Source organism: Ochotona curzoniae, unplaced genomic scaffold (assembly GCF_017591425.1).
Source record: "Ochotona curzoniae isolate NIBS_2020 unplaced genomic scaffold, NIBS_Ocur_1.0 contig_4501, whole genome shotgun sequence".
In the NCBI taxonomy this organism is placed as follows: domain Eukaryota; kingdom Metazoa; phylum Chordata; class Mammalia; order Lagomorpha; family Ochotonidae; genus Ochotona; species Ochotona curzoniae.
In genome coordinates, this window is record NW_024466307.1 from 4,854,252 (window position 1) to 4,862,080 (window position 7,829).

Sequence of the window (7,829 nt, forward strand, 5' to 3'; positions counted from 1 at the left end):
CCTGCAGCTTCAGAGCAGTGCTAGGGGAGGGAAGAGGGCCACTCCATGCTGTCAAACTACATGAACACTCAGGGATGGGGAACCATCATTTGTAATAAAGATGTTCTTAAAAAAAAAAAGAAAAAAGAAAAAATTCCATCCTAAAGGACTATTAGTAACAATTAGGAATACCAGCTTGTACTAACACTGAAATACATGTGTGAGGATCTCTGCCATCTTCTAACCAATCATTTAATTAAGATTTTTTTCCAAAGTAAACATTCATATCTCTTTCATTATTCAAACAATTTCACAGTGCATAAAAGGAAAAGAACCTGAAGATTTATCAGAACAGAGATAGGCAGTATAGAAACAAAATATCCAAATAATTGCATAATGGCCCACTCCCTGACTTGTGTTCTACGTTTACTCATTTTATTATTAATCATTTACAGACTATTAACAACCACTGGGGTGGATATTTTATACACTTCTTTAGCAAAATCTTTTTAAATCCTCACATGATTAGATTTCTGCCAAATTTCATTAATTTTAAATGTTAATGTTGATAAATATCTTCCTGAAGTTTGGTTTCCATTTATCAGCCAACAACATGTGGAATGCCATTCATTTCACAGTACTTTTAACCATCTTACTAATACCAAGCTTTAAATTTCTTCCAATACGATACGTTACAGATTAAATTTTACAGGGTAACATATATTCATACATTTTGGTCTATCATTAAGTTTTGTATGTTGTATTGTTATAGATTTTTCTACATTTACGTACTTTTACAACAATTCCTGAGATATGCTTTCATTCTTTTAAATGCATATGTTCAGGAATCTTTTTTATTATTCATGTCAGTAATTTCTGTTAGATACTAAAATTACTATACAGATTCACTGAAATTTATATTAAAATATCCTGGGACATCAAAATGAGTATTTTGATAAACTCAATATCATTATCTTAAAATGTGTATGTCATGATAGAGATCTATAAATGACTAAGCCAAATTAAAAGCAAGTATGATCTTGCCCTACCAGATATTGAAATATAGCATAAAGCTATGCCTGTGAAAACTATTATTCTGCAAAAGGAAAATAGTGAGTGAAATATCCAGCCACAAATGGCACATTGGTATATGATGATGTTGTATTTCTACATACATGTGGAGGAAAAATGGTCTAGTGGTTGGATGCTAGAAAAGCTGCTCACTTTATATAGTAGCGATAAAAATGGTACTACTCAGTGTAACACTTACACACAGATGGGATCTAGATAAAATATAGGACTGTGGGTCCAGCATGATGGCTCAGTGGCTAAATCCTCACCTTAAACAAGCACTGGGATCCATGTCCCGGCAGCTCCATTTCCCATCCAGCTCCCTAATTGTGGTCTGGGAAAGCAGTGGATGATGATCTAAAGCCTTAGGACCCTGCACCTGGAAGAAGCTCCTAACTCCTAGCTTCAGATCAGCTCATCTGTGATCACTGCAGCTATTTTGAGAGGGAAGCAGCAGGTGGGGCCTTTGGGAGATGACCAGCTTGGACTAGGTGGCCAGGTGGAGCACTGCTTCAAATCCTAGGAACCATAAAGACCCAGACAAAGGTACTCCTGCCTGCCATGCTGTGCCTAAGCACTCTCACTCCCCTCTGCCATGTTAGGCCATGTTGGGCCCAAGCACCCTCATTCCCTCGTCATATTGGGTCCAGCCCCTCTCTCCCTCCTGTTATGTTGGGCCTTCGCCCCCTCACTCCCTGCTGCCCTGTTAAGTCTGGGACCTCTCAGGACTCTGCCAGCAGAAGCACCACTGCCAGAGGATGAACCTCTCTGTTTTTTCCCTTTTGCTCTAACCGCCCATGAGAGCAATAAATCTTTCTCCAGTGCTTCATTTTAGTGAGGCAAAGCTGGAGAAGCAGATCCAGACCTGTCAAGCTTGACCAATGTATGTCACTGAATCTGTCTTTCCATCCGTCTAAGCCAGAAGGCCATCTTCATCAAATGTAATTATGTTCCAATGGTCCTGTACTAAGCTAAGTGAAGGCTTTAGCTTAATTAGAGAACCATTAGCTTCATGGGAATGTCACCATTGATCACTGAACTCTGCTTTTAACACAATCTGAATACAATTAGCTCCCACTTCTGCTGCCTTATGAACAAGGAGTACTTCCAGTTTCGATTTCCAATCCAGAATTGTGGATGTCAAGAAGCCATACACAGACCCCTTATTTGTGAAAATTTAGATTATGGGAAACTAAGTCATTCAGTGATCCTCAGGATTAACACCAACTGACATGGTCAAAAATCTTAGGCAACAGTTTCCTTCTGGATGTCATGGGTGGGATAAAACCAGCCAGATGCACTCCAAAAACTGCGTATTCAAATCCAAAGACATTGCTATTGCAATTTTCCTAGATGCTTAATACATCATTCAAAACCAATTATAATCTTCTAAATTAAATCTTAATAGAAAATATCATTATGACATCCAACTCCCTTGCAAATTGGAACACTGTTCAATTTCATGGGTGATTAAAAATATCTTCCCAAAAGATATCCTTGGAAAATGATCCCAGAGCTAATTTTTGCATGAAAAATTATATTTTGAAGCCTTATTCTGTATAAAATGCATTCATTTAACATATTTACATGCATAATAAATAGCCGCAAACCGAAAGATTTATAAATTTTGTGGAGTTGTAAACACAACATATAAAAAGGGTTCCTGCAATCCGATTTTTAAAAAATAGCCTACTCTACTTTAGTTGAAACACTATCAAACATGTGGTAGTTGATGTAAATACAAAATCTAGATTCTGCTCAATTGAATGTGAATGAATATTTTCTTGTCAAGAATCATTTTTCCTTGTAACATTTTGATATCAAGTGTATCTGTGTCTTAATTCCTATATGAAAGCAATTTCTAAAAAAAAAACTTTTTCTATTAACTTGGCTATATCTTTAAATCTGACTTAATCATCATTGAAAAAAGCTGAAATTTCACCGTATAGGCAGAGAATACCCAGGAGGCTGCCAGATTCTAACACATATTCCTTTTTCTTCATCTCAAGTGAAAAGAACAAAACAATCCATTAAAATCTTCAGCAACATACTCTGGTCGTGTTTTACTGTGAAGTAGTGATGGGAATGTCATATTTCTACTTTTAAATGTAAAAAAACAGGTACTGATTTTGTCACTCATACTTTACATAACATTTGACTGTAAAGGGTTTCCAGCTGTTTAAACTAATGCTATTAACAGAACAGAAAACTGGGGGATGTAGCTGAAGCCACACAGGCTTTTCACACTATGATCAAGGACTCTGTCAAGTAAGATGCTGAAAAGCCAAAATTATAAAGAATGGAAATTAAAAAAAGAGTGATGGTCCAGGTTTTCTCATACATGGCATTTTGTTATTACACTAAGGAAAATATTCTGATGGATGAATTAATATGACAGTGTCTTAAGACTAGTTAAAATCTGATTTATTATAATTGAGCAATTTCTAAGCAAATATTTTAATACAGTATATAAATACTGCTCTAAAAAAAATCTTGGCTCTTAAAAAAGAACAGAATCCTTTTAACGGTGTCCACATTTTCCCTAATACATCTTTATCAAGAAAAATGAAGTTACTTTTTCCTCTAGAGAACATTAGTGTCCGGTTCTGCTTTCTCCTTTACATTTAGTTTCCATTTACATATTTGATAAATTCTTAATGTTAATAACTCAAACACTAGCCCATGGTTTTACATTATTAATAATAATAAAAAACACAACCTCAAAACCATTTATCCTCCATTATTTCCATAGCAACACCTGGGACATATTTGTTACTCTCAAATATTTCCTCTCTGTTGTTGATTACTTTGGCATGACCTTTCTGGAAACAAGTTTCACCGTTTCTTACCCACAATACCTTGTTGTGCTGTGGGGGAGGTTTCAGCTTCATAAACTCCCATCTGACTGGCTGCTCCCTGCTGAACTCCTTTTCACAGATACAAAAATAACAATGATGGACACAGAAAAAAACACAGCATCACGCCATGTTTCATCTGTTCCCCAACTTTTCCTTATGAACTGTCAAGACGGCTATTCTTAATTTCACTTAGTGTTTACCAGAACTCACAACATTTCTAAATAGGTAATAGACTCCCGAACAGACAGAATTAGGAAACAGAGACGAGTATCAGGCACAAATAGGAACAGAATATTCATGGAGCAGTGAGGGAAGGTACATACATTCACGTGTGAGTGTGGGCACTGCCTCACAGCAGCATCCCAAGTGAGCGGGCTGGCACGGCCTGTGAGGAAAACAAAAACCAAGCACAGTGCCTACTGGGAGAAGCGGAGCGGTGTGTGCAACCTTCCAGAGTTCCTGCTCACGTCGCACTTCTGTGTAATGTCCCGGAAGTTATCCAGGCATGATGGGAAGGCGGGTGTTTCAAGCGGACACTTAAAGACACAGGGTTACAGTGACGGAGTACGAGAATTGCAGCTGTCTGAACTTAACTAACTGGCCGGTTTCACTGTATCTTTGAGGCGAAATGCTAGTGACTAAAGAAACCAAAATTCTCCGTAAACATCCTACACTCACAAGCTCTCCTGCCTTCCTCTCTTCCTTGCCATTTCCAAGAAGTGTAGGCAACAACCCCCATCTTGATATGATAGAGGCAGAGGGCTACTTTAGGGTCACAACTCTGGAAGCCACACCTCCCCTGCCTGTGTAATATTTTCTGCTCACCCAAGCATTAAGGGATTACCTGGGACTTAGGGGCGCCGGGTCCTCTCCAGCCCTGGAGAAGCCCATGTGGGGAGGGGCGGGCCTCTGGCCCCTCTGCTTGCTACTTTGTGAATTGGGCTTTCTTTCCTCTCTCTCTTGGCCTCCCAACTCAGCACTCTCTCGCTTCCTGCCTGCAGACTCAAGAACAAAAGGCAGCAATCTCTCTCCCATACTTTCAATCTCTCCCATACTGTTTTGTGGTTCACTCCCCCTATACATGGTCCACAACAGGTTGTATTATTCACCTTCTGAATAAACTTTACCACCTATATAAGTCATGTTGGCACCTGGGTTTAAAATGCTCTTTTAGTATATGGCAAGAACCTAGGAAATAAGCATTTGGCCCAACCCTAGACCACCACACTCCAACATCACTACCTACAAAGTTATATTACATGAACAAAGGTGAGCTTATTATGACACACATTTTAAGTTATAGTATCAATATCATTCTTACCACCTTAAATCTTTTAATATTGTGCTTTGTAAATAACAAATTACAACCCCTACCACAAACAGCAGAACCCAGTCAACCAAGTTTTGTTGTGTGTCCAAGATGTGTAAGCAAATGAGCTAGGTACTAGGTGACAAAATTACTCCCTTAATTAGCATTTACTTTTTCCAGGTTAGGACCCCGCTGATGCCTAGCTCACCACACAGAGAGATCTGAAGAGAATTGCTTTTCAAGTTGACAAGTGTTTTGTCTCAAACTTTCTAAGTCTGTAACAGATTCATGCATCAGTTACTCACAACAGTTATCTCAAATTACCTGCAAATGACTACTTCTCTGCCACTTTCATGTATTAAACTTATTTATTTCAATGTGAAAGTCAAATCAACTTGGAACTTGACATTTTTTATGCTTAAAACTTCCTTGTGATGGTAATTTGCATTCATTTCATTGCTGAGTAAATTACCTCTACTAATTAAGGTTTTTTTAATGCTGTATTACCTGCATTTCAATGTCACAATAAACTAGGTTATTACACAGAAATTGTAATTACAAGCAAATGCTTGCCATGGTGGGCTGCTGGACTACGATTTCATAAATGTCTTAGGCATGCCTTATATACACCTTACACACTGAAGGATCTTAAATCTGGAAGAGGTCAGTTTGTACATGTTTGTTATAGCTATATTGATGAGGGGGACAAAAACAGTAATCTGAATGAGGGAATTACTATTACTTATAAGGGTGGGGCAGTGCTGTGACACCGCAGGCTGATCCTCCACCTGTGGTTCTGGAAACCCATTCGGGCACCAGTTTTTGTCCTGGCTACTCCACTTCTGGTCCAGAGATCTGCTTATGGCTTGAGAAAGCAGTGGAGACTGACCCGAGGCCTTGGGCTCCTGCACTCATGTGGGAACCCCTAAAGAAGCTCCTGGATCACAATTTCAGTCCAGCCCAGCTCTGGCCATTGTCGCCATCTGGGGAGTGAATCAGTGGAGAGACAACCCCCTTCTCACTCGCTCACTCTGTTTCCTTCTCTCTCAGTAATTTTGACTTTCAAGTGAAATACATAAATCTTAAAAAAAAAAGATTTTTTTTTTAAATACACACACATAATGGGAAACTACAGAAACAGAAGACAGGCTGGCCACGGTTTATTTTTCTACTGGTGGTTCATGGCATCTGACTCTAATATACTGAGACACACACAATAAAAAGCTCTATGAATTCTGTGTACAATTATGGAAGGCCATCCAACAATGTTTGACAATATTAAGACAATATCTTTAAGACTCTGCAGTGAACAATATTTAGTCATGCACTGAAGGTGCTAAATAAATATTAAAAGCCTTATAGTTTATACTCTTACAAAATTTTTAAAGATTTATTTATTTTATTGGAAAGGTATATTCACAGGGAGAAGGACAGGCAGAGAGAAAGATCTTCCATCCTCTGGTTCACTCCCCAAGTAGCTGCAACAGTCAGAGATGAACCAATCTGAAGCCAGGAGCCAGGAGATTCCTGTGGGTCTCCCACATGGGCTCAGAGTCCCAAGACCTTCGCCCATCCTCTACTGCTTTCCCAGGCCACAAGCAGGGAGTGGGATGGGAAGTGAAAGAGCTGGAACATGAACCATTACCTATATGTGATCCTGGTGCATACAAGGTGAGGACTTTGGTCACCAGGCTACCACACTAGGCACTGGACTCATAATTTTTCATTAAAATATAACAGTAAGAAAGTAGAAATATAGTCATAGGATCAAAGTAGATATCTGCAAGAAATACACAGAAAAACATGGAGAAAAACACAGTGCACAGCAAAACATTTACCACCGTACTAACTGGAAAGTTGGATAATCCAATTTAAAAAGGCAGTCTTAGTTAAGCACTTCCAAGAATTGTGTGTGTGCATGTATGTATATGTGTTTGCCTGTGCACTTTCAGTGTAACAAGTTGCCAGGGAAATGTTATCTAAACCAGAATGCTATGACATGATACACACAACACAATGACTACATCGGTATTTACAAGATGAACAACAGTTTACCTCAGACAATCTGAAGATGTAACTAACTGCTAGAGGCAATAAAATTGGTCCAAGCATTTTAAGCAATTTCTATTATTCAGCAAAGGGCAATATGCACAAATTCTATCAATTCCACATTGGTGCCCATACACCAAGCATAAATATTAATATAAAGAAGCCAGACACAAAGAAGATTTAAGTGTAATTTATATAGAATTCAAGATTTGTAGACTAGGGTAAATGGTTGGAAGTCTAAGTGGTGGTTATCTTCAGAAAGTGGTCCCAAAGGAGGGCCTCTTGTGCTGACATTCCTGTTTTTAAATCTTGGTGGTGATATTGTAGGCAATCTAAACCCACTGGAATCTGTTTTTCTTTGGTGTTAGTTTCTTTTCATCACCACTTTGGCAAAATGTATTTTTTAAAAGATGTATTAATTTACTTGAATATCAGAATCACACAGACAGCCTGAGCGACAGAGAGAAAGAAGGCAAAAGATCTGTCTGTTTGCCTACTGTCCAGATGGCCATGATAGCTGGGGCTGGACCAGGCTGAAGTCTCCCATATGGGAGCAGGATCCC